This window comes from Caretta caretta, chromosome 2, assembly GCF_965140235.1.
Source record: "Caretta caretta isolate rCarCar2 chromosome 2, rCarCar1.hap1, whole genome shotgun sequence".
NCBI lineage: Eukaryota > Metazoa > Chordata > Testudines > Cheloniidae > Caretta > Caretta caretta.
This window is the reverse complement of record NC_134207.1, coordinates 70,216,057-70,243,104: the sequence shown is the minus strand read 5'-3', so window position 1 is coordinate 70,243,104 and position 27,048 is coordinate 70,216,057. Positions and strand designations below refer to the sequence as shown.

At 48.3% G+C, this 27,048-nt stretch overlaps 1 protein-coding gene across 3 annotated transcripts in view; it reads left to right on the top strand.

The window, feature by feature from the left end:
* The window catches only part of RGS20 (regulator of G protein signaling 20), a 66,712-nt gene that overhangs the window by 24,305 nt on the left and 15,359 nt on the right, over window positions 1-27,048 (top strand). The window contains exon 1 of one of the 3 annotated variants that reach the window (XM_048840672.2): window positions 24,089-24,174. The exons of the other annotated variants lie outside the window; for them this stretch is intronic. The gene's annotated coding sequence lies outside the window, so the exon portion shown is untranslated. Of the gene's footprint in view, window positions 1-24,088; window positions 24,175-27,048 lie in introns of those variants that run through there. 3 annotated transcript variants of the gene reach the window in all.

Sequence of the window (27,048 nt, the reverse complement as noted above, 5' to 3'; positions counted from 1 at the left end):
TCCATTTTGTTGCAATATGAAACAAGGGAAGGATTATGTAATATAAAAGCCTCAATCATTTTTTTCAGTGCGATTTTGATTTTAAAAATCTGACCTCTGACTATTTATACTGCATTTATTCCTCCTTTGGGTGGTGTAGGGAGCTCACATTCCTGTTACAGAGATTAGTAAATACTATAAATCTAATAACTCTCTCAACCAAACATCATTTAAGCAGCTTTTAACCAAAGATACAACTTTCATTCCTGATCTTTGTACTCATTTACTCTATGTCCGAAAGGTTAAACATAGAAATGCCCACATAATCTGAATGTCATAGAGGCATGCAATAGGGGTGGAGAGAGGATCATATCCAGTATCTCAGCATTAGTGCTAAGGGCTTACATTTTAGCTTTATTTTCAGATATGTATTTGGCTCATTTTAACCCTTGACTGATTTTTAGTAACAATGAGCAGCCAGCAGTTGATTATTGTTAGTTGCATTTATACATACTACCTATCTTGATAGGAAACATGGATATATCAGATGATTTTTCTTTATACAGTAGACGCTTGTTTGCAGAACACCTTGTAAAAGCAACCACCACTTATGAGCAACATTTCCCTTGGGAACACTTTCCCTACTGTGCATTGTCCACTCGATAACAGCAATATAACCATCGCATAAGAGCAACATATGTGGCATTGTGACATCACATCCAGGGGTGAAGATTGGGTGGGGGACTCCATTGTCATTGCTGGCTGTTTAACATCTGCCTCTGGACTTAGCTGCTCGCCCTGATTCCACCGTGTGGGACCAGAAGCACCAGCCAACCAAACAGGACTCTCTGGACAAGCTTACGGTGGTTCATGTGCCCCCCTGCCGAACTGCCCATCCCACAGCCTGTCCCTTTTTACCTGACCCCAACTCCTGTTAACCACCTGCCACCGCCTCCGCCGGGGCATCGGCAATGGAGGGCACCGGGGTGACCTCTGCCGCTGCCATGCCCACCGCCTCCCCAGACTCTAGGGGAGCCCCCCCAGCCGGTGGGAAAGGCCAGGGCAAGAAGAAGGGGAAGGGCCCCGCTAAAACCACTAGGCCCTCCGTGGCAGGGGCCACCCCCACTGCTGCGGCCCCGCCACTGACCACGGCATCCCTCTCCTCTGCCCCCTCCACCGGCTCTGCGGGTGTCCCTCTCTCACCCCCCAGGATGTATGCCCGGGCAGTGGCAGCCCCCCCGCCTGCCGCCTCATCATCTCTCCCACCCACCGCCTCCCCCACCATCAACAGCGGCTGGGGCCCCTTCCCCACCATGACAAGGAAGCACCGTGTCTGATGCCTCCTGTTGCCCGCCTCGCCCCACGTGGAGACCTACGTGCGGGCGTTGGCGAGGGTGGTGGGGCCCTCGGCCATTGTGGCGGCCTCCAAAATGTATGGGAAGGTCGTCTTCTTCTTAGCATCAGAGGCTGCCACCCAGGAGGCGGTGGAGAGGGGCCTGGAGGTGCGGGGGTGGGTCTTTGTCCCCCTAGAGCTGCTGGAGGACCTGGGCGTCTGCCTGGTCCTGATCTCTGTCCCTGCTTTTCTTCCCAATGCTTTCCACCCTGGGGAAACCTGTTTCTGTCATCAGCCCTCTCCCTTTGGGCTGCAAGGACCCCACCCTCCGTCACATCTTTTCCTTCCGCGGCAAGTACAGCTTCTACTGCTGTCGGCAGCGCGTGACGGAGAGGCGCTCGAGCGGTCCTTCCTAGTCCCCCACCAGGGGGCCCGTTACCGGGTGTATTTCTCCACAGGGGAAGCCCGGTGCTACCTCTGCTGGGCGTCAGGGCATGTCCAGAGGGACTGCCCCTTAGCCCGGCAAGGAGGGGCACCTGGGATCCCCGAGACCCGGCAGGACATCGGCCCCATCATTGCTGATGTCCCTGGCCACTCGATACCTGAACCCGCCCCCCCTCCTCTTCGGACCACCACTTCTCCCGCTCAGGCCCAAGGAGCACCTCCCCTACAACGCCCAGACGAGCGGGAGAGCCCCGCCCTCGCTGCTGACAATCTGGCGGGGCCTATGGAGGAGGGTGTGGCAGAGATACCACCAAGCATGGGAGAGAGCCTGCCCCAGGGAGAATCCTCCCTCCCTTATGCCGCCCCATCCCCCCCCCCCCAAGTACCTGAGCCATTGCTTTTACCCCCTGATATGAACCCTGCTAACCAGCCCCCAGATGATGCCGTGGAGGGCTGGGCCCTAGTCCAGGGGAAGCGAGGCAAGCGGAAGGCTCGAGCTCCGCCTCATTTACCCGAGGCGGAGGCCCCCAGAAGACCAGGAAGGGGGGCACTGATTCCGAACCTTCCGGTTTGCCCACGAGTGCGTCCCATCTACCGGTGTTAGCTGGGAAAGACGTGGTAGCACCGGAAGGTAGTGTCTCCCCTCCACGGGAGACCCTCCCCTCCGAGACCCTCGAGGAAGCCCCTTCTGTCCTGACACTACCCGAAGCCCCCGTGAACCCCAGGCAACCGTCGTGGCGGGTGCCAGCGGGGAGAACCCCGGGGCGACGGAAAGTGTCCTCTCCTCCATGTTCAAGGAGATCGAGGCCCGAGATATGACCCCGGTCGCCCAGGGGGAGGATGACCTTTTGCCAGCAAACCTCAATTTGGGCAACCTCACTCCACCCCTCTTTTCCCCATGCTCCCTCCCCCTAACTGCTGCTTCTGCTCCCACCTCTGAGGAGCCCCTGGACTCCTCCATCGACCCGGCCGCTGATGGCACCCTGCTGACGACCACCGAGCCTGCTCAGGTGACAGCTGGAGCCACGCGGCCGGGACACGAGCTGCCAGGGGCACCCCCCGTTGGTGCGGAGCAATTGATTTCCTTCCCGGGCGGCAGCCCAACAGAAGATAATCCATCTCCTGATGCTGTGGCCGCTAAATCCACCATAGAGCCCGCGCCCGGTATCACTGAGAGCTCCCTCCCCACCCCCTTAACCCTCAAATGTGATCGGGAGGTGCCACCATCCAGCTGCTTGCCTCCCGAAACCCAGAACCTCGCCTCTGCCTCTGCCCCTACCCCTACCCCTATCCAATCTACCTCCTGCGATGTTATTGCCGCCCCGGGGCTGTCTCCTTCCCTTGTCCAACGGATGACCCCCAGGGAGCGGCCTTTGCGTTCTCTTGCCCCGACCCATTAGGGGCTGTTATTTTCCCTCCACCGCCCCCTATCGCCCCAGGGCTTGAGGTGGGCCTAGAAGCTCCAGCCCATCAGGCACCCCGTTGGGGGTCCGCACCCTGCTTGCCTGTTTTAGTGGGCCACAGGGCTGCACCAAGGGCTCAGCCGGCGAACAACCACCCCCCCATGAGCTGCGAGGAGAGCTGCGGAAGTTTTTAGAGGATGTCTGTGGCCCCCGCAACAAGGTACAGCTTGCTCTCCAGCGATGGGGGATTTTTTTCAAATCCTCCGGGCCACAAGGGCCCTCATGAGGGAAGGTAAAGGGATAGGGAAGCAGGATGCCATGGCCTACTGGTGGGTCCGCGTCTTCCGTGACCAATTACTCACCTACAGGATGTGTCAAGGACTGTTGCGTGTCCCACTGGGGAATGCGAGCGTCCCTGCCAGTGAGGATCCCCCCCGGCCCTCCCCATGACACCTCTCACCATCGCAATGTTGAACACCCAGGGCTGTAGGATGGCTCTCCGCAGGTCCCAGGTGCTCTCCTTCCTTCGGGAGGGAGGGTATTCTGTGATTTTCCTGCAGGAGACCCATACGGATCCGACCGCCGAAGATAGTTGACGGCTGGAGTGGTGGGACAGGGTCTACTTTAGCCATTCCACGACTCAGCAGGCTGGAGTGGCAACCCTGTTCTCCCCCGACCTACGGTCCAAGGTGCTGGGGTCACCGAGGCTGTGCAGGGTCGCTTGCTGCATCTCCGGGTCCGTATAGAGGGGCTCGTGGTTAACCTCATTAATGTCTATGCCCCGACATTGGGCCCGGAGTGGCTGCAATTCTATCAGCAGGCGTCCGCCTTCCTCAGCACCTTAGATTCTCACGAGTGCCTGGTCCTGGGAGGGGATTGTAATACCACCCTTGAGGAGCAAGACCGCTCGGGGACCGAGCAGTGACCGGCTACCGTGGACACCCTCCGGGAGATAGTTGAACATCACTCCCTAGTGGACATCTGGCGTGACCACCACCCAGATGACACTTCCAAGTTCACCTTTGTCCGGGTGGAAAACCATTGGTCAAGCCACTCCTGGTTGGACCGCATTTATTTATCAGGCTTCCATCTCTCACGAGCCCACTCCTCCAGCATTCGGCTGGCCCCATTTTCTGACCACCACCTAGCCACCATGACAGCCTCCCTCTGTGCGGAGAGGCTGGGGCCGGCCTATTGGCATTTTAACAACAGCCTGTTGGAGGATGAGGGCTTCGTGACATCCTTCTGGGAATTCTGGCTGGCCTGGCGAGGGCAGCGGCGTGCCTTTCCCTCGGCACGGCGATGGTGGGACCTGGGGAAGGTGCGCGCCCGGCTTTTCTGCCGCGACTACACCCGGGGCACCAGCCAACGGAGAAATGTGGCGATAGAGCAGTTGGAACGGGAGATCTTAAAGCTGGAGAGGTGTCTGGCCGCCAGCCCCGAAGACCCACTCCTCTGCGGAGCGTGCCGGGAGAAGCGGGAGGAGCTTCGGGCCCTCGAAGACCATCGGGCCAGGGGCGCCTTTGTTCGATCCCACATCCACCTCCTTCGGGAGATGGATCGCGGCTCCCACTTCTTCTATGCCCTGGAGAAAACGAGGGGAGCCAAGAAACACGTCACCTGCCTCCTGGCAGAAGACGGCACCCCCCTCACGGAACTGGCGGAGATGTGTGGGAGGGCCCGAGCCTTCTATGCAAGTCTTTTCTCCCCGGATCCAACCGACCCTAGCGCTTGCAGAGTGCTTTGGGAGCAGCTCCCTATGGTCAGCACGAGCGACCAAGACCGGCTAGAGTTACCTCTCACTCTGGCCGAGTTCTCAGAAGCCCTCCGTTGTATGCCCACTAATAAGTCTCCAGGCATGGACGGGCTAACCGTGGAGTTCTACCGTGTGTTTTGGGATGTCCTCGGCCCAGACCTAGTCACCGTCTGGGCCGAGTCTCTGCAGAGCAGGGTCCTCCCTCTTTCGTGCAGGCGAGCTGTGCTCGCCTTATTGCCGAAGAAAGGGGACCTCCGCGATTTACGAAATTGGCGTCCAGTCTCACTCCTCAGCACGGACTACAAAATCGTAGCAAAACCAATCTCGCTGCGGCTAGGGTCTGTGCTGGTGGACGTGATCCACCCAGACCAGACCTACACCGTCCCGGACCGCAGTATTTTTGATAACCTATTTATGGTTCGGGACCTTTTGGAACTCAGGCGTAGAGACCGTCTGTCGTTTGCCTTCCTGTCCCTAGATCAGGAGAAGGCGTTCCATAGGGTGGACCATGGGTACCTCCTGAGCACTCTGCAGGCATTTGGCTTCAGACCCCAGTTTCTGGGTTTTCTCCGCGTGCTGTACACTTCTGCAGAGTGTCCGGTTAAGCTCAACTGGACCCTGACCGAACCGGTTAGCTTCAGGTGAGGAGTACAGCAGGGGTGCCTCCTCTCGGGCCAGCTGTATGCTCTGGCCATCGAGCCCTTCCTCTGTCTCCTACGCAGGAGGTTGACAGGGTTGGTGCTGCGGGAGCCGGAGCTGCAGCTGGTCCTGTCGGCGTACGCCGATGACATGCTCCTTATGATCCAGGACCCCAGCGACTTGGCGCGGGTGGAGGCTTGCCAGGCCATCTATTTGGCAGCCTCCTCCGCCCGGGTCAACTGGGTCAAGAGCTCTGGCTTGGCGGTAGGAGACTGGTGGCAGGCAAGCTCCCTCCCATCCGCGCTTCAGACCATCCGGTGGAGCACGGGTCCGCTGCTCTACCTCGGCATTTACCTTTCTGCCACGCATCCCTCTCCGCCGGAAAACTGGGAAAATTTAGAGGGCGGGGTGATAGAGTGGCTCCGGAAATGGACGGGACTACTCCGATGTCTCTCCCTCCGAGGGAGAGCGCTGGTGCTTAATCAACTAGTCCTGTCCATGCTCTGGTACCGGTTCAACACCCTGGTCCCGGCCCTGGGTTTTCTGACCAACCTCCAGACATCGATTCTGGGGTTCTTTTGGTCAGGAATACACTAGGCCCCTGTAGGGGTTCTTCGTCTACCCCTGAAGGAAGGAGGACAGGGCCTGAAGTGTCTACACACTCAGGTCCGTGTCTTCTGCCTCCAGGCCCTACAGAGGCTCCTCTATGGTGCAGGCAGTTCGGCGTGGAGCACACTGGCGCACGCCATCCTGCACTGCATCCGAGGGCTCTGATATGACTGGCAGCTCTTTTATCTCCGTCCAGGAAGTCTTCCGCGAGACCTCTCTGGGCTGCCGGTCTTCTACCAGGACCTCCTCCGGACTTGGAAACTGTTTTTAACGACCAGATCCATGGCGGCCACCGAGGGGGTAGATCTCCTCGCGGAGCCCCTGCTACACAACCCCCATCTCCGTGTGCAGGTGGCGGAGTCCCACTCAGTGCACCAGAGCTTGATCCTGGCAGAAGTCACGAGAGTCGGAGACCTCCTAGGGAGACTGGCTGGATCCCCTGACACTCGCCCGGCGCATGGGGCTCTCCAGACCTCGCACCCCCCGGCGCGTACTTCAGGAGGCGAAGGCTGCTTTGCCGCCCACTGCTCGAGCTTACCTCAACCGGGTCCTGCTCTAAGGCATGCCCCGCCCACCCTCTACCCCAGGCCCGCCAGACCTTTTAATTGGACCCCTGCCCTGCAGACCCAATCGACCCTCTCACCCCTTCACTGCGAGCCGGCTGCATGAACTGCAGCCGGTACGCTTCCAAATCGTGCCAAGGAAACATCTATACACGCTCGTGCTCCACACCCTTCACGCCCTCACCCTAGTGTCCCGCCCCGACACAAAGTGGCGAGACCTTCTGCCACCTTTGGAGGGTGAGCAGCCCCGGTGGGCCAGCCTATATTCCACCCTGGTTCCGAGGCCCGTTGGGGACATCAGTTGGCGGCTCCTTCATGGAGCTGTAAGCACGGGCACGTACTTGGTGCAGTTCACCCCCATCCCAGATACTTGTCCCTTTTGTGGTGTGAGGGAAACCCTGGCGCACGTATATTTGGAGTGTGCCAGGCTGCAGCCCCTGTTCCACCTCCTCACAAATCTCCTACTACGTTTTTGGTTGCATTTTTCCCCTCACCTTTTTATTTATGTACTCCCCATCCGTGGCCTCACAACGTCGCGGGATCTCCTAGTTAACCTCCTCCTGGCCCTGGCTAAAACGTCCATCTATAAAACCAGAGAGAGGAGGTTGGCCGATGGAGTTTCCTGTGACTGTGGGGCCGTTTTCCGATCCTCGGTCCATTCATGTATCCAGGCGGAGTTCCTCTGGGCGGTGTCCACCGACTCCCTTGATGCTTTTGAGGAGCGGTGCGTGCTGTCCGGGGCTCTCTGCTCGGTGTCCCCGTCCGGGTCCCTTTGTTTTGACCCTTTGATTGGGGGAGAGAGTAAGGGACCCCAGCCCCAGCCATTGCTGCTGCGGACGCCACCACCTTAGAGGGGTCCTTTCACACGTGGGTTCATGTGCCCCCCCCGGATTGTCCACCCCACAGCCTGCCCCTCTTGTTGGGCGCTTTCAGAGGAGGGAATTGTTGGTGATACTGGGCGTGGCGCCAGGTAACTCGAGGGGGTGGCAGACCTTGAGAGTCGATGAAGCCCCCTCGTTCTGGGCCACCAGGTAACTCGGAAGGGTGGAAGACCATGCGAGTCGAGGAAGTCCCCCGCTCTGGCCCAGGCAAGCTTGAACACTTCCCTCCCCTGAAGCTAATGAGAAAACAATTGTGACTGGTTGCTGTGTTACACATTGCATATGCTGCTGTTTTTACTTTGTACGTGTGTTATGCAAATAAAAACATCTTTTGCTTCAAAAAAAAAAATTAGTCTCCGATAGCCATCTGGCCCGACCTTGTCACATATCCCCCCCCCTGCTCAAAACTACGGGGTTAGGTAACTTGGATGTCAGGCAGTGCACTCATGACAAGCCATCTGCATTGCCATGGTGGCTTCCAGCCCGGTGTTGTATGAAAAGGTGAATTGAAAAGGTTGTTGGGACAGGAACCATCTGGTCACCCTTGTGTTCTTCTCTTTATTTCGCTGCATCCACTGGAGGGGTGCATGGTCGGTCACAAGGGTAAACCGTTGTCCCAGAAGGTAATAACGTAGTGTTTCCATGGCCCATTTCACAGGTAGGCATTCTCTTTCAACCACGGCATACTTCTGCTCTCTCAGGAGGAGTTTCCTGCTGAGGTAGAGGATTGGGTGTTCTTCATCTCCAACTATCTGCGATAGGACCGCCCCCAATCCTACTTCAGATGCATCTGTTTGTAAAATGAATTCTTTGTTGAAGTCTGGGGCTATAAGCACGGGGTTACTGCAGACGGCTGTCTGTAGATCCATGAATGCTTTCTCTGCGGCATCTGTCCACTTCACCATGTCTGGACCCCGGGCTTTTATCAGGTCTGTCAGGGGACTCGCTCTGGTAGCAAAATGGGGAATAAATCATCGGTAGTACCCCACCACACCCAGAAATGCCCAGACTTGCTTTTTCTGATTCGGCTGAGGCCAATTTTGGATAGCCTCTAGTTTGTTTAGTTGGGGCTTGACCATGCCCCTTCCTACAATGTAGCCAAGGTATTTAGCCTCGGCTAGCCTTATAGCACACTTGACTGGGTTGGCTGTGAGGCCAGCCTGTCTTAGTGTGTCCAGAACTGCTTCCACCTTTCCTAAGTGGGTTTCCGAGTCGGGGGTGTGAATAATCACATCATCCAGGTATGCCGCTGCATAACTAGTATGGGGCCGTAGGAGCTTGTCCATAAGAGCTGGAAGGTGGCAGGTGCCCCGTGCAGTCCAAAAGGAAGAACAGTATATTGAAACAGACCCTCTGGTGTAGAGAATGCCGTCTTTTCTTTCGCATCTTTGGCAAGGGGAATCTGCCAGTATCCCTTTGTTAAATCAATGGTGTCAAAAATCGAGCATTGCCCAGGTGGTCAACTAACTCATCGATATGGGGTATGCATCGAATTTGGATATCTCATTCAGCCAGCAAAAGTCATTACAAAACCTAGTGGTGCCATCGGGTTTGGGCACCAACACAATTGGGCTTGACCACTGACTGTGGGACTCTTCGATGACTCCCAGCTCCAACATCCTTTTTACCTCTGACTTGATTTCCTCCCTTTTTGCTGCTGGGACCCGATAGGGCCTTAACGTTACCTTTGCCCCAGGGTCTGTGGTAATGTGGTGATATGCTTCGGTGGTCCGGCCTGGTTTGATTGAAAACACGTCCTGGTATCGGTTGATCATCTCAGTTACCTCCTTCTTCTGGTTTGATGTCAGATCAGTGGATATCCTGATCTGCTCCTGCATATTATTTCCCTGGATTGGGGTCTCTTGGGCCACTACACACACCTCTCGTTGGTGCCAAGGCTTTAAGAGGTTAATGTGATAAATTTGTTCTTGTTTCCAGCGTCCTGGCTGCCGCACCTTGTAGGTTACTTCCCCCACGGGTTCAGCCACCTCAGAGGGCCCCTGCCATTGGGTCAAAAGCTTGCTTTCTGCCATGGGTACTAACACCATCACCCGATCTCCTGGTTGGAACTGCCGGATTTTTGCCTGGCGATTGTAATGGGTTCGCTGGGCCTCCTGCGCCTTTTCCAAATGTTCCCGTACAATAGGGGTGACCCAGGCTATATGTTCTCGCATCTGCAACACATGGTCAATTCACAAATCTTGGGAGACAGGCCAGTCCTTGCCTACAGACAGCCCCCCAACCTGAAGCAAATACTCACCAGCAACCACACACCACACCACAAAACCACTAACCCAGGAACCTATCCTTGCAACAAAGCCCGTTGCCAACTGTGTCCACATCTCTATTCAGGGAACACCATCATAGGGCCTAATCACATCAGCCAGACTATCAGAGGCTCGTTCACCTGCATATCTACCAATGTGATTATATGCCATCATGTGCCAGCAATGCCCCTCTGCCATGTACATTGGTCAAACTGGACAGTCTCTACGTAGAAGAATAAATGGACACAAATCAGATGTCAAGAATTATAACATTCATAAACCAGTCAGAGAACACTTCAATCTTTCTGGTCACTCAATCTCTGACCTAAAAGTCACAATATTACAACAAAAAGACTTCAAAAACAGACTCCAGTGAGAGACTGCTGAATTGGAATTAATTTGCAAACTGGATACAATTAACTCAGGCTTGAATAGAGACTGGGAGTGGATGAGTCATTACACAAAGTAAAACTGTTCCCCCCCGCCCCCCCACTGTTCCTCAGACGTTCTTGTTAACTGCTGGAAATGGCCCACCTTGATTATCACTACAAAAGGTTTTCTTTCTCTCCCCCCGCCCCCTGCTCTCCTGCTGGTAATAGCTCATCTTAAGCGATCACTCTCCTTACAGTGTGTATGATAACACCCATTTTTTCGTGTTCTGTGTGCATATATATCTCCTCACTGTATTTCCCACTGAGTGCATCCGATGAAGTGAGCTGTAGCTCACGAAAGCTTATGCTCAAATAAATTGGTTAGTCTCTAAGGTGCCACAAGTACTCCTTTTCTTTTTGCGAATACAGACTAACGCGGCTGCTACTCTGAATGGTCAGTTATATTTCTCCTCCCATTGGGTTCCTCTTCCCAGATTTCTTTTGCAATATCTAGTATGCCACGGGGGTGGCGTCCATATAATAATTCAAAGGGGGAAAACCCAGTTGAGGCCTGAGGTGTCTCCCAGATTGCAAACATAAGGTAGGGTAGTAGGGTGTCCCAATCCTTCCCGTCTCGACTTTACCATTTTCCTTATCATTGCCTTGAGGGTTCGGTTAAACCTTTCTACCAGCCCATCAGTCTGCGGATGACAGACTGAAGTTCTCAGGGTATGTATATGGAGCAGCATACAGAGGTCCTTCATTAGCTTCGACATAAATGGGGTACCTTGGTCTGTTAATATCTCCTTTGGTAGCCCCACTCAGACAAAGATCCCCACCAACTCTTTAGCTATCATTTTAGAGGCCGTGTTCCGCAGGGGGTGGCTTCTGGGTAGCGAGTAGCATAATCCAGAATGACAAGTATATATTGGTGGCCCCGGGCTGTCTTCTCCAGGGGTCCCACTAGATCCATGGCTATTCGCTCGAAGGGGACCTCTATGATGGGAAGGGGTACTAAAGGTGCCCTCAAGTGGGGACGGGGACTGTGCAGTTGACACTCCGGGCAGGATGCACAGTACCTCCGCACTTCTTCATGTACTCCGGGCCAGAAGAATCGTTGCAGGACCTGAGCCAGGGTCTTCTCTACCCCCAAATGGCCCCCCAAAAAGATGACTTAATGGGCCAGACTTAATACAGCATTCTGGTGTTTTTGAGGTACTAGGATCTGCTGTACCTTCTGCTCCTGGACTGGTACAACGCGGTATAAGACATTTGTCTTCATTATGAAGTAGGGTCCTGGTCCCTGGGTTTTCCCTTCCACGGGGACCCCATCTATTTCAGTCACCTCCTTCCTAATGTTGTTGCATCTTGGGTCTTCTGCCTGGTCCCATCCAAAATTTCGTCTCCCGGGGCTAATCTGCCCGAGATCTAGGGGGCCAGTCTCTGTTGCCTCTACTGGTTCAGAGGCATTCGGGTGTGGGTCTGACTCGGGTGCTTCTCCCTCCTGGGTGGCCTCCTTTTCAGCTGCTCTGGTCCGCCTACCTACGGGAGTGACCCTCTGGCTTTGGGCCAGTATTCGGGTTCCCGAGGCCTTAGCTGCCCTTCTTTCCCTTTTCGCCTTTCTACGCTGTCTGGGAGTGGAAAACAAATCTGGGGATATTTCAGAGAAGATTGGGGGTTGACAGTCTTCTGTGGATGCCTCACTACTTTCAGGGCTTCCCCCTTTCTCCAATTCCCCTACTGGGAGTAAGTCTCCAAACCCTGGGAAGTCCCTCCCTATGAGCACTGGGTATGGGAGTTTAGGGACTACACCTGCTGCTACCTCAATAGTGTTCCCCTAAATCTCAATTTTAACTGGGATGGTGGGGTAATAACCAACTGTCCCATGGACGCATGTTATCCCCGTACGCTTAGCCCACAGCAGCTGACTACGCTTCACGAGCTTCCCTGAGACAAGCGTAATAGCACTCCCCGAATCAACCAATGCTGTGGTCTCTACCCCATTTAGCTTCACTGGTCTAATGTACATATATGGGGTTAGTGAGACCCCTGCAAGGTGGATTAGGGAGCATGGGTCTGCCCAGTTCTCCAGGTTACACTGCATAGGCTCCTCGGCATTGGGACACTGTGCAGCTGTGTGTCCCCACTCCCTGCAGGTGTAACATCTGTATGGAGCCCTAGGCATTCCCCGGTCTCTTGGTTTGGGTAGTCTAACATCACGATCCTCTTCCCCCTCAGTGCTCCGACTCTTTTTCCACCTGGGTTCTCCTGGTGGTCCAGTCACCCGAGCTCTAGGGCTTGGTGCTGCTAGTTTAACCCGGGATGCTTCTTCCTTAACTGGTCGAGTCAGCTCCCTCGCTGTCCTTCGCCTTTCTACCAGCGCAACAACCTCGTCGTAGGTGGAGGGTACGTTCTGGCTTACCCAGGCGTGAAGGTCTGGCGGTAGTCCTCTCATGTACCGGTCGATGACCAGAACCTCTAGTATCTCCTTCGGACTCCGGGACTTAGTTCGTAACCACTTTCGTGCAAGATGGATGAGGTCATATAATTGGGACTGCGGGGTTTTGTTTTCCTGGTACCTCCACTCATGATATCACTGGGCCTGCACTGCGATCGTTACCCCAGATCTGGCCAGGATCTCTGCTTTCAGCTGGGGGTAGTCTGCCGCAGCCTCTTCAGGCAAATCATAATAGGCCTTCTGGGCCTCCCCACACAGGAATGGAGCGAGGATGCCAGACCACTGTTCTTGGGGGCAAGCCTCCCGCAGGGCTGTCCTCTCAAAGGCCAGGAGGTATGCCTCTACATCATCCTCCCATGTCATTTTCTGCAGCCAGTTGCTGGCCTGCATGATCTGCGTTCTATCATGGCCATGGTTCAGCTCTGTAAGGGCCTTTACCTGGTTTACCAGTTCCTGCAACATAGCCCGGTCTTGAGTAGCCTGGTCCATCAGCAGGCAGTTAGTCTTTTGCTGCAGCCGCACTGCCTCCTGCAGCCGCACTGCCTCCTACACGAGTAGCCTCCTGCTGGGCAGCCATGGCTTATATCAGTGCCCACACTGCCTCCTCCATTGTGGTGAAAAAAATAATAATAGACCTTCTTCCCCCCCTTTTTTTTGTCCTTCCAAACACCCTCCTTCTTTCGCCGCACTGTAGACACCAGATCCCACTTCCGACACCAGTTGTGACAAAGTTCCCGCTCTACCTTGGTGGGTCTTGCGCTTATTGGTGGATTTGCTCACCTTGGAGCTTCATGGCAGCCCTCAGCTTGGCTGTTTTTCTGAATCCACAGTCCAGGTCAATGACTCCTGTGTCTGACCAGGAGTTGGGAGGATTTGGGGGGAACCTGGGCCTGCCCTCTACTCCAGGTTCCAGCCCAGGGCCCTGTGGAATGCAGCCGTCTAGAGTGCCTCCTGGAACAGCTGTGCATCAGCTACAACTCCCTGGGCTACTTCCCCATGGCCTCCTCCCAGCACCTTCTTTATCCCCACCACAGAACCTTCCTCCTGGTGTCTGATAATGCTTGTACACCTCAGTCCTCCAACAGTCCACGTTCTCACTCTCAGCTCCTAGTACCTCTTGCTCCCAGCTCCTCACATCCACAATCAGTGGCCTGATTTTTCAACAGTACTGAGCATCCAGAAAGGGAAGCATTTGGAATTGGTGCCATACACTTTAGCAAATCCAGCCATTTACTTACTAGCCTAAACATGGATTTTAGGAGCCTAGTGTTGGGCTCTTGCTTTTGAAAATCTCGATCCATGGCATTGGAAGCACAAGCTTCTCCATTCTGCCAGTCAATCTACCTCAGCCCCAACCTGAGTTCTGACCTCTCAGGCCTAAGACTGGCTAATTGGAGGTTGGGATTTGTGATGTGGACACCTCTCTACCAGAAGAATTTGGTGGCCCAGTTCAGTTTCCCATTGGCTATTGAACAGCTATCAGATAGTAAAAAAATTTTGGTCATGCCCAACCTATATTGGATTTGAACTAGAAAGCTAGAAGGTAAATGGATATTGAGCCCATTATCAGTTGCCTGAGTGATCCAATCCCTCCAAGCAAACATAACATGCTGGATTAAATGATAACTATTTTGATAGTTTATATTGGTAAAATTGAATATAGGTATTTGTTTTGTTATTAAGCTTAGAAATCAAGATGTTTAGAGTATTTGCCTTGACATTTCAAAGCTGATTGTTTGGCTGAAGAACAGCTGGCTGAAGCTGAACCCAAGAAAGACAAAGGTGATGCTAGTGGGCAAAGGAAAGCATTTTGAAGAGTTTGCAGCCACGATGCAGTCTCCTTTGCTGAAAGGTATATCTCCACGATTGGTCAGTTTGGTCCATTGTTTAGGAATACTATTGGATTTCTTGCTGATGCTAAGCTTTCACGTGGCATCATCAGTGAGTAGCGCTTTCTATCCTCTCCAGCGGTCCAGGAGACTTTGTCCCATCGTGGCAGATGATGACCTGGCCCCACACATGTGTCACTTCTCAGCTGGACTACAGCAATGTGATATATCTGGGCAGCAAGCCTTAAGCATTTAGGAAACTCCAACTAGTACAAAATACCACAGCACATCTTCTTAGCAGCATATGCTACCACAAGCCTGTCCTCCATTCTCTACATCGGTTTCCCAGAGTGTGTCAAATCAAGTTCAAGGTCTTGGTCCTTATCCTCAAGATATTCCATGAACTGGGCCCAGGATACCTCAAAGACTGCCAAAAACTTCAGGATGAAGACCGTGGTTGACATCTTACATTGCACCAGAGGAGTGAACTCTCTGCAGTAAGGGTAATGTTCATCTGTGTAGGAGAAAAGACTTTCTTGGGAGGTAGGGGGACATTTTGAGACTGTGGAATGAACTCCCCAAGGAACTAAGGACCATCCCAAACTTCACCACCTTCAGCTCCAAGTGCAAGGAACATTTCTTTGACCTTGCCTTCTCTACTATAAATACATAGCAACACGTATATTGGGAGAAAAAACACCAGTTCCAAAACAAGACACTCCACTGCACACACTTCTCCCCCTGGGGAGTGGATGAGAAAGCAAACAACATGTGACAGTTGTTAGTCATGTCTCTTAATGCACTGCTGGAAGGCACTCAGACATTATGGTGACAAGCATGGAATAAGAACCTATACAAAATAGACTCGTTTTCCCCTTTTCTTTTCAGATTTATTTTGTTGGGTTGTATCTATTTGATTGTTCAACATATAAACTTCCATTTAGTGAAGAGAAAACCTATTTTGTCCAACAGTAACCAATGCCCTCAGAGCACTGCTGCGTTTCCTTTTGCCCTTAAACTGCAGAGTGAGAAGATCTATTCTTTTCAGGTTACTTTACTTTCTTTCAAAGAAAGTCTTATTACCTTGAAACTCTTTTTGAGGAATATTCCACCCTGATTGTATAGTAATCATCCTTTCATCCTCAAATGAAAAGTGTTAATATAGTGTTTGGTTGTTTTCCATATTTTTTAGAAGTGGCCCCAGGTTCACAGGCACTCTCTAGATGTTCTGCGTTGCTTTGTTGATGCAAAGCAACTAAAGCCAGCTTAATTGGCCAGTTAATATGGGTTTACAGCACTTTGGTGTTGCAAGAGTATCACAAAGCAGTCATGGTGTACCAGTAAATCTGGCCCATTATGTTCAGTGCCACTGTGAAGAGAGTGCTGCTGTTGTGTTGCATTTCATTCTGTAATTTACTGGCACAGAACTTCATTCTGTTATTTGCAGTATTCCCGAAAGGGATTATATTCAAGGGAAGATTTGTTCTGGAAGGAAGGAATAGTTCTGTAGGGCTTGTTTACATTTTACCCTGTAGGTGTTGCACAATACTCCCATTGACTTTGTGACATCTTCCCTGTCATCCGTTCATCCTCACCAAATCTGTTCACTTTAAAAACATGAACAAACTCTGGGGTGAGGAATACTGCCCCACAGATCCAAGTGCAGTGTATGGATGGCCCCCTTTCCTATGGAAGGAAGTCTCATCCATCTTTGCTACACTATTCCCTCCTTCTTTCAGAATTTTCTGACAGCTCTCCACTCGTTTGGAGATCTGTGTGGAAGAATAGGACAGGGACTAGGCAGAATGGGGACATGGCAGTGAGGCAGTGTTGCCACGTTAACCCAGTGGAGATTAACTGAGGAAATTTGTAGAAATTGAGATTATATTACTTTTCCCACAGAACCTCCTTTGAGATTACTGTGTCCAGATAACAAGGAATATGTTCAGACAAAATAAGGGGATTTTATAAAACAGCTAACTGAATTTCAAAGAAAGGTGATCCACAGACTTGGACTAAGAGGCAATAAGACAAGAAAGAATCCATAATCCCTCAGTTTAACAATTTTTTATATTAAGTCTGGCCTATGAGAGAGATTCACTTTTATTTGCAGCGTTAACACAGGCACTGGGTCAGATCCTTAGGAGGTGTAAATCCCCATAGCGTCACTGACTTTCAATGAAGCTACATTGCTTGCCACCATCTGAAGATTTGGCCCACAAGCAAGTGTAATCATTGTTAATATTTCATGTATGAAACATAGGATGGGTTTTTCTCTAATCACAAAAAGAAAAGGAGTACTTGTGGCATCTTAGAGACCAACAAATTTATTTGAGCATAAGCTTTCGTGAGCTACAGCTCACTTCATCGGATGCATTCAGTGGAAAATACACTGGGGAGATTTATATACACAGAGAACATGAAACAATGGGTGTTATCATACACACTGTAAGGAGAATCCACTAAATGCATCCGATGTTCTCCTTACAGTGTGTATGATAACACCCATTGTTTCATGTTCTCTGTGTATATAAATCTCCCCAGTGTATTTTCCACTGAATGCATCCGATGAAGTGAGCTGTAGCTAACGAAAGCATATGCTCAAATAAATTTGTTGGTCTCTAAGATGCCATAAGTACTCCTTTTCTTTTTGCGAATACAGACTAAAACAGCTGCTACTCTGAAACATCTCTAATCACACAGGATACAAATATTCATGAAGGAAAAACACCTTTTTTGTTGATGGACACGTTCTACTTCCATCTGTCAGAAAAACAAAAAAAAAGACAACATTGCTATAAACCAGGACTACATCCATGTAAAAGCAGCTATTAATAATAAGTAGCATCAGGTGTAAGCCTTGTAGATGAACACCTCACCTTTTAGCTCTGACAAGTGTCTGAGACTCAAATGAATGATTATTCTTGGTGTGCTTATGTCACAGAAAGCTGTATTTACTTGCTGCTATTTTCAGAGCATGCACCTGGGAGTAAGTAGCCAGAATACTTTAGCTGAGGGAGCCACATTTGCACTGATATTTAAGGAAGCATGAATGTGGTTTATTTGTCTGCTAACTTCATTGTATGACTTCTGCTGGATTCTTGCTCATACAAATGTTGATTACTGATTCTTTCCAATTTCAATGGAAAACTGACTAAAAAATACATTCTTCTGTCACGTTATGTGTGAGCCATCCTTTGACAGGACCAGGTGCATAAGGATATATGTAAATGTTATTTTCGCAGGAACGTGCCCTATGTATCCAAGCTGTAGCATTTAAGATGCCCTCCACCACCCTTACATTCTCTCTCTCATGTCCCAAAGCTCAAGGCCATTCCTGCTTAAAAATGAGCAAGTCTTAAAAGTTCCCAAATTGACTGTTCAGCAATACAACTCCATTACTCACCCCCTGCACTCTGAGCACTTGTCTGTAGCACCTCAATTCTGGATGGTTCAATGAATCAGAGATCATAACACAAACCTGGATCTGCAACAGAATGCAGCGGATAGCAACCAGGCTGGCTGGGCTGTGGGGGCCGAATTTAAGCCATCATTTGTGCAGATGTATGAAGAGAGGCAGCCAGGAACAGAGCAACATTTGTGACCCGCTCCCTCTCTCCCCCTTTTGCCATCTGTGGAATCTACACATTCTGAGCTGAGCTGGGCTGGAGGGGAGCAGTATTTGTGCATGTTAATGATCCTTGCCTTGTTGGGATTAGTCATGTCTGTGGTAGAAGTAATAGCCACAGGAGACTTACGCAAAGGTTGTGTGCCCACTTTTGAATACAGGCCCTGTCAGCACTAATGAACACTAGCTGCACGGATGTATCACTTAGGGGTTGAACTTCATGACCTTTCATTTAGTTTTAGTTCAGGAGCTTAATAATACAATTGATTTCCATGCTTGTTGCTCAATGGAAGGCACTTTGATCATTCTGTTCAATGGAGGGCACTTAGACCATTTGTTTTACTGGTACTGTTCATACATTATCTAACAGCAAAAACTTGACATGAAATTGTGAGGTATTTTTATTAGGATTTGTTTGGGATAGTCAGGGCTGGATTAAGGCAGGGGCGTTAGGGGCTGCAGCCCAGGGCCCCAGCTCAAGGGGGGGCCTGCAAAAATCAATCACAAGGCAGCGATCTCCAACTCCGGGCTGCTAAAAGTCCCGTGGCGCAGCGGGGCGCTCAGGCAGGCTCCTGGAAATAGCCGGCTGCTGGCATGTCTCTGCAGCCCCTGGCTGGGGGGAGGTAGCTCCGCACGCTGCCCCCTCCCCAAGCACTATCACCCCAGCTCCCATTGGCCAGTTCCCAGCCAATGGGAGCTACGGGGGCATTGCTTGCGGGCACGGGCAGCACACAGAGACATGCTGTCCTCCTCCCCTCAGGGGACGCCAGAGGTGTGCCAGCAGCAGGCCACAGAGGCTTCTGGGAGCAGCTTGGGGCCACAGCATGCAGGCAACCTGCCTGAGTGCCCCAATGTGCTGCCGGCCAGGAGCCACCTGTGGTAAGTGCCTCCTGCCTGGAGCCTGCACCTCCCCCCGCCTCCTGCCCCAGATCAGAATCCTCCTCCTGCACCCAAAATAAAAACAGTTTATGCTCAGTTTCACTCTGTACCTAGTTTTGGTCATTCACCTGATCTGAATTTGAACAGGTGATCTTCAGGTGACAGACTCCAAAGCCTATTGCTAAGAGACCAAATTCTGAGAAGCCTTCGATGGCTGGTGATAGTTTGTGTGAGTTTCCAACACCTCCACTGCACACTGCAAAACAGAGCTCTGGCTTGGAGTGCTACAGTATGAAGGGAGTAACAAGCAATTTGGAGACATGGATAGGGACATATCCAGCGGGTCTGGGTAGAGTGCTGGTCCGTAAGTACCAGACCCTGTGAAGGGCGTGAGGGGGCACCACTACTCCGGATCGCCCACAATAGCAATTGTAGCCGAGATGAGCACAGGTTATTTCATTACTGGAAGTCAGGAGTGTGAATTCGGTCTCTCTGCTTTCCACTTCTTATGCACATGGTAATTTTCCTTGACATATAATCCATTCACTTGGTTTGTATGCTGATCGCCAGGGCTTAACTTTTTATACCTCTAGCAAACACGTGTGCTTTCCCTCTGAGAGCTATAAAGTTTTCAAAAGTCCATCAAGCATCACACATTTTTAACTGAATGCATCCACTGAAGTGAGCTGTAGCTCACGAAAGCTTATGATCAAATAAATTTGTTAGTCTCCAGGGTGCCACAAGTACTCCTTTTCTTTTTGCAAATACAGACTAACACAGCTGCTACTCTGAAACCATTTAACAATCTTGGTAATAGTGCTGAATTTTCATAGACTTTCATTTTAAAACATTTTTAGCTTTGCTGTAAACACTTTTACACAGAGAAAATTGGCATTTCCACAGTGCTGCAGGGGCAAGAAAGACATCAGGCAGCCTCTTGAAACTGTTATGGGTAGAGGTGATGTTTCCTGCTGCTTTCCCCGCTTAGGTGTTACAGTTGTGTATGAAATTCTGAGGGTAGAGTCACACACTGCTATATTGGAAACACTTTCTGAACAATGCAAAACACTGTGAATTCTCTATTCCACTGCATTCCCCTTTCATCTCTAGATCATATTGAAGTTGCATATTTTGCTACTTGTATGTAATGTCAGTTTTCTGTAAACTATTCAAAGACAAAAATTTCCACAAAATGCAATTTCTAATGGAAATTGTTCATTGTTCAGAAGATCTGAGGTTAGAAAATAAGTAGTAAGGCCCAATCCATCCAGCAGTCAGTGGCAAAGTTTCTCTTGACTTAAATAACAGCAGAATTGGGTCCATCGCCCAAACTATTTTTTCCCCCCAGAATACCCTTGTGGAAAAATAATCTTTACAGAATACCAGCCATTGATTCTGTGTACTGTAGCAACAGGATCACAAATGAATAATTCTTCCTGATTAACATCTATTGCTAGTCTCATCACTGATTAAAAGATCATATACGGTAGCTTATCTGCTGATAAATTTAAACCATTTCACACCAACTGCATAATCCAATCAACATTATCTCACCATACCCTAATTAGCAACTGCAGCATTACACATAAATATAACAAAACTGCATGATTTAACAGCAGGAAACACAAACTTTCCATATTGTCTAGACCATCTTAGTTTATGAAGTTAAAATATGAACTGGCTCAAAGTGGTAGATCTGTAACTTGTAATTGGAACATGGAATGAAAATATATCTGAACACAAAGAATATATACATTAATTCTAGACAGTGTTCAAAATCTTCTTCCAGCCAGGTATTCTATCATAGAAACTATGTTTTTATAGGCCTGGAACAAATCACCCATTCCCCTGGTGAAGCCAACAGAGCAGGGTTATGGGGAGGAAAACACTGAAATTCTCTGTGCTGAGCCACTCCCAGATTGTTTAATTGTTCCTGTGGGAGTAGCTGTGGGTCCCCAGAACCTCTGGGTTCTGCATAGATCTTAAGGGATCTGATGCAGGCCATCCATGCTTTTGTACTGGCTTTGGAATGCCAGTGTCCCCTCTCACCCCCACGCTACCAGGGACTCCCCAGCCTTCCAGAAACTTCCTTTAAAGGATTTTTCCCTACAGCAGATGTGGGGCCCTAGGAAAGGTAATACTGTCCCTGCATTGCATTGGCTGGATAAATGGTGACAATTTATTTTTTAAATTTAGTCACACTGTCACTGGGTAGTGATAGGTCTTCCAACAAACTGCCAGAGGAACATCAAGGCCAAAGAAATCTGGACCAAGTAGTTAGGACCCCCATCTCCTGGTTGAAATTATTGTATAATTATTGTGATCAGAACAGCACCATAGTGAATATAATATTGTTTGTCCCTAGGCAGCAGCTTTCGCAGGTCATCTTCAAGGAAGCTTCCCTCTTCTTGATCCTGTAGGTACATGGTAACTTTCTCTTGCACACACAAGACCTGTATTTTCAGTCTAGAAACCCTGAGTCAATTAAAGTCAGTAGGAATTTTGCCATTGAGTTCACTGTGACCAGGCTTTCACCCTACATAACAGTGATGAAAGCCTAATCAAGTGCCATTGTATATGAACTGCAGTGTGAAAAACTCTCCACTCTACCATCCCTGTAAAGTCCCTGTGGTAATTATCAGGCATCATGTCACATCTTTGAATGGTGAAAAGCTACCAGCCACATCCTTAAGTATGTGAATTAGAAGAACTGATCAGCTTGGTCGCTTACCTGAAAAGTTGGAGAAATTGAGGACAACTGTTACATCAGCAATGAAGGAAAATCTCTCAGAACAGTATTTGAACTGACATTCCTTTGAAAATTTTATTTCCTAATTTATGCTTTTGGAAAATATCAACCATAATATTGCATTTATTTAGTTGTTCCTTTCTTTAAACAAAACAGGGACTGAGCCCAGCTGAATTTATCTCAGCTGCTAAATTTGATAGAGGTACATTTACCCAGCAGTATAGCATATCACCATACCTAGTTACAAAATTAGAAAAGATTGTTCTGTGTATGCACACTTTGTGATTTTCAAACACTTGAGGCCAGCTCTCCATTCCGGATGAGTTCTGGTCAGTGCAGAAACTTGGACGATCAGCTGTGGCTTCAACAATGCTCTAGTTTAATTATAAGTTAGATGTAGGAATCATTGAGTGGAATTCTATGGGTTCCATTACACTAGAGGAGCATAACTGTCCCTTCTCACTTTAAAATCTATATCAAGGGCCATCCAGGGAGTGATTCTGTCCCCAGCATAGGCTTATCTAATTTAGACTGCTGCAACAGAAAATAGGTGGAATGCAGTGAACTCTTGCTACATACCCTCCCCCTGGCCATGCTGAGGGTGAGCGAGTGGAGACAGCAGTCTACCAGCTCTACACCAAATCACCAGGGACTATTTTAACCCATTTATGTTTTATCCTGCCAAAAAGCCAGGCTGGAACTGAGAATTGCCCCCTTATCTTATTTGTCAAAAGAACTTCAAATATGTCAGAGACTCTTATGCTCAGTGATGACTAAGGCCATGGAAAGCATGATGTTGGCATTAAATAAGCATTTTTGAACACTAGGAGCACAAGAGAGTTACCCCACCCCTTAAATAAACTAAAAAAAGACCACAGAGAATTTTAAAACACCATTCCAGCTACCTCTGCACTTTTGGCATGAATTTCAACCCAAAGTGTAACTCTTTCGAAAAGCGATAACTGCTTGTAAATAAGGTCATTTACTAATGCTGCCCTCTCGGTAATGGATACCACATCTCTCAGTAATCACATTAGTGATCCTTTAGCATGAGTGAGTCAGATTCTCAACTGATGTAAGTCAGAACAGCTCCACCAGAGTCAGCTGAGGAGCTAACAGCATTTGTTTGATGTGAAATACGTATACATTTTATATGGCTGATCATTGAGCTTTGAAGATGGAGTGTAGTGGAGCACACATTTTTCCCCCTCCCTAAAGTGAGATACCTGCTCTTTTGAATCAGCAGAGCAGAAAAGTTTGAAGAAGAAATGAAGGACCTGACTCTCCTCTGCCTTGCACTTCATGTGGTCATTTACTCCAGTGCAAACTGGGTCTAAAATGCTACCAAATCAGATTAGAGATAGGCTTGAGCTTCTGCATTCAGATTCAAAGTTCTTCAAAATGTAAGGTGTCCATATGTAAGATTGGTTTCAGAGTAGCAGGCGTGTTAGTCTGTATCCGCAAAAAGAAAAGGAGTACTTGTGGCACCTTAGAGACTAACCAATTTATTTGAGCATAAGCTTTCGTGAGCTACAACTCACTTCATCGGTGAATGCATCCGATGAAGTGAGCTGTAGCTCATGAAAGCTTATGCTCAAATAAATTTGTTAGTCTCTAAGGTGCCACAAGTACTCCTTTTCTTTATATGTAAGATTGTCTCTGGCCCATTGCTAATATTGACATTTACACATAGAATAGAAAGTTTGACTTTCTTTTGTAGATTCCTACATACAATACTTGGTGGAACAACTGATATATCTATCTTGGCCCTATCACCATGGTAGCTGAGAATCTATATAAAATCAACTTTTCTCTGAAAATAATACAGCAAATGGCCACAGACATGATCCAGACATTCTGAGGTTGCTGTGGCTTGGAATCATAACTGTTGCTCTATCTCAAAAGGGTCAGATTGTCACTGTGACAGTAGTCAGAATCAGCATGGTCCAGTATATAGGGTGAAATCCTGGCTCCATTGAAATCAATCATAAAACTTCCATTGACAATGGAGCCAGGATTTCATCCCTGGAGTCTATTCCTAGCTCTCCCATTTACTTGCTGTGTGTCTTTGGACAAGTCACATCATCTCTCTGCCTCAGTTTCCCCTTCAGCCTCCCTCCCCCGACCATAGATTGTAAGCTCTTTGGGGGGCAGGGACAGTCTTTTATTGTGTTTGTATAGCCCTGAGCACAATGGGGACTAATCTCAGTTTAAGTCTCTAAGCACTACTGTAACACAGATTAATAATAATAAATGTTGTGATAATGGAGTGGTTGGCATTTTGTTTTACAGTGAGGATCTGGTCAGAAATGTGACTATGAAAACCAGCAGCTTTAATTTAAGAGATCTTCTCCCTGCGGGTATTTAGAATGCTTTAGTGACCAAAGTAAGTGTGAATGAAGTGATGTATAATAGCACCTGCTTTACTGCAGTTCAGTTCATTTCTAAAACCAAAGCGGTGTTAAAAATTAAGAGGCTCAATCATCTTGTCATTTGCATGCACACAACTGCTGTTGATTCACAAAAGAGCTGCAGGTGCACTAAGCATTGGACTTTCCTTAAAACAAAGTAACTGCTTTGGACTAATCCTCTTTAAACCAATAGATACATTCTTGCAGGAACTTCTGCCTTTGGTCTCCACATATTTTTTTAACCCTTTTGTGCCATCTTAAAAAGAGGTGTTGTCGTTTAGAAATATTTACAAAAATCATCATTTAACTCCAAGCAAGAAAATTACTTCATATTTAAAGGGTAAGCTAATGTTTCAGTGTGTACATCTGCTAATGAAACGTAGAGTTTAAATGAGATGCCAAATTGTGCCTTTATTTTTTTTCTCCTCAACCCTTCATAATCTATAAACTGGGATATAAATCACATAGGATGAATATTGATTTTACATTCATAAAGCTCTATAGCGTACAAATATCCTTAGTTAGAGTGAGCGCTTCACAAGCTACATTATAAACAAAACACTATTTCGGGGGGTGGGGAGGGAGGCGTTTGCTACAGAGATGGTTACGTGCTCCTCCCTCACATGAAGTATACCAGAGAATATCTTGCAAAAGAAATCAGTCTGAAAGGATAATAAATCTAAAATAGTAACAATCTACAATGATAATTTTATAAATATAATAATGGATCTAAATAAGGATTCTTTGAAATAGGAGATATTTGGGGTGGGTGAATGGGTACGCTGACTTATCCACCTCTTTCTCCTATGCCCTTCTTTCTCCTCCAAACAAACAAACAAACAAACAAACAAAAAACTAGCTCTCTGAATCAGATCATATCTCAATTCAGTTGTAAAGTGGGTTAGAGGTATTTATGTGCACAGAAGCCACATAAAACATCTACTGAAGGAAGCAGGATGAATTATATAAATAGCACTCATTTGATTCCAATTATATATTAAACTTTTCTAATTGATTATAAGAAAATGTTTACTCCCTACCAGGAGCTGTGAATACGCCAGATATACTATTGTCTCCTGTAATGTTTTGTTTATAATTACTTTTTATTGTAAGCACAAACATGCTTTATTTTTCAAATATAGGTACCAGGAAGAAAGCAAAAAATATTCAGTACTTCCTTCTACTGTAATGAACTTGAAATCTAAGCAATAAAGAAATAAGAATGTACAGATGTATTTTCCTTTTCATATTTATTCTTTCATACTTTAAAATGATTAAGCTGGTATTTTGGGAAGTAATGTTCTTGCGTACATTTTAGATTTTGGTCATTTAGGGACTGGTTGTCAAAGGGAGCAAAGCCATAATGGGGCATCATTTTCTGTGTTTTCTCCCTATTATAGTATAGCTAAGTGGTCTGATGTTTCCTGCAAAATAGGTGCCTCTTCTGCTGTGCATGACATACATATTTTCCTTTGGACGAGGGGATGATTCTAGCGAACACAAAACAAAAAGAATACTAACCGATCAGTAAGTAATACCATCAGTAAAAGGAAAATCAGAAAAAGCATTGATCATGAATTAATGCTGCGTTGAGCTGGAATAACCTGCACTCTTTTACATACATGATTTTGTAGTTTTTGTAGCAATGCCTGCTGCATATGGATTGAGCATCTTTCTTGCCATCATACTCCTGCATAAATATAGCTGAACACATACAGAGATGATTTTAACATGATGCTCTCCAGCTCATCAGATAATGTCTCATACCTGTTATTGAATCACAATGAACAACTCCCCAGAATCTGCCGTTGTTAAGGGTATTTAAACTCCTCTGCACTTGTGATGGACTCAAGGAGGTTTAGCAACCTACAATGAACAATACCAAAAGTATCACTTTGCACAGGAAGAAGAATAGCTAAGTATCCAAAATTCATCTAAAATCACAGTGAAGTAAGGTGCAATTGTCCTTTAGGATTTGATATTTCATCAGTGTAATGAAGTCAACCTGTAGGGTACAGGTCAATAGGCAGCAAGTCATTCACAGGGAGCACACACCAAATTCTGTCAACCATAAATTCAGGCTCACTGAAAGGGCTCACAGAAAGTTACATACTTACATGAGAAATTGCAGTGACTCCAGCTGGACTAGTTACATGTTTAAAATTGCTCATGTACATACATGTTTGCAGGCTTAGGGAACCAAACAAACAATCTAGAGGCATCCCGGGCTGTCCCCACTATGAACTATGACATGTAGTCTATTGTTATGATGGGAATAGACTGCTTAAATCTTAATGTTGCCTGGCCCATGTCTGTATCTCCTCAGCAGAAAAGTAATTTTCTCCCCAAACCAGAAGACTCTGAATCTCGCTTGAAAGAAAATGTATGTTAAAGGAACATAGAGTCAGACCCATGACTGGGTGAGAAAACCTGGATTTGTGCTGGAAATGGCCCAACCTGATGATCACTTTAGATAAGCTATTACCAGCAGGACAGTGGGGTGGGAGGAGGTATTGTTTCATATTCTCTGTGTATATATAAAGTCTGCTGCAGTTTCCACGGTATGCATCCGATGAAGTGAGCTGTAGCTCACGAAAGCTCATGCTCAAATAAATTGGTTAGTCTCTAAGGTGCCACAAGTACTCCTTTTCTTTTTGCGAATACAGACTAACACGGCTGCTACTCTGAGACCCATGATAGTCCATCAGATCCTAGGCTTTCCCCTTTATGGTGGCCTAAGGAACAGATTTTTTTCAGCACCCACAATGGAGCCCAAATTCATCTCCCATTTACACACCTCAAAGCCAGTGCACAGACTCACCAACCTGGGAAAGAAAGGAGGAAGAACC